The sequence below is a fragment of the Lathyrus oleraceus genome, chromosome 1, assembly GCF_024323335.1.
Source record: "Lathyrus oleraceus cultivar Zhongwan6 chromosome 1, CAAS_Psat_ZW6_1.0, whole genome shotgun sequence".
Lineage (NCBI taxonomy): Eukaryota > Viridiplantae > Streptophyta > Magnoliopsida > Fabales > Fabaceae > Lathyrus > Lathyrus oleraceus.
Genome location: NC_066579.1, coordinates 1,047,824 through 1,048,715, shown reverse-complemented (window position 1 = coordinate 1,048,715; position 892 = coordinate 1,047,824).

Here is an 892-nt window from a genome sequence, read left to right as displayed (position 1 = left end):
CTTTTTAATATTTTTTTATAAAGTTTAAATTTGAGTGCAAGTGTATACTGGAAAATAGAATGGACCAATATAAGATTTTGCTTAAATAGGATTTCATCATTTTCATAATTTAAGGATGTTAGGCTTTATGTCAAATCTTTTTGACATCATAATTTGGCCTACTTCAATTGTCTTAAATTATATAACTTTAATAATTTTATATAAATTAAAAAATATGTTTAATATAATATAAAAAAGAAGCTTTGAGCTATTTTACAAAGAGTACTTAATTCACTAATGATTTTTAAAAAAATACATAAATGTAGAGTTGTAAAAAGTAAATAACATAACTCAAAAATAAACATTAATTATTTATAGTGATATTGTCAAAAAAAATATATAATATGTGGCACACCTATGTTAGTATGAGTGACCAGAGGCCTTAGTGATTTTCGGTAGGTTAGGACTTGTTCATGGTGGTGAGAATTTCTGTTCCGTGATGTTTTTTTACTATAGAGAGAGCGAACTCACGTAAGGTGAGAAACGTTGTGTTTATGCAATATTTTGTGTATGTTATGAGTTGCCATCCCTTATGTTAAGGTTGAGGTATTTATAGAGGTCCGTGGGCCTAGAGTTTAGGATTTCTCGGGAATGATAAACGCTCACTTAGTCATGGTAATGGATTGTCGATTCCATACTTCTTAGAGAAACGTGGTTTATTATATTGACTATGCATTCTCATTGGTCGAGATGTGCCTTTTCCCACGTTTCCCACGACGGGACGAGTGGGAAGTGCTTAGGGCAATATGGCCTTTTAGTGTGAGGTAGAAGGGTGTCAACTCTTTCTAACGACCACGATATCCTCGCCCTTTGTGGGTTTTTACTAATATATCATTACATAATCCCTCAAGCA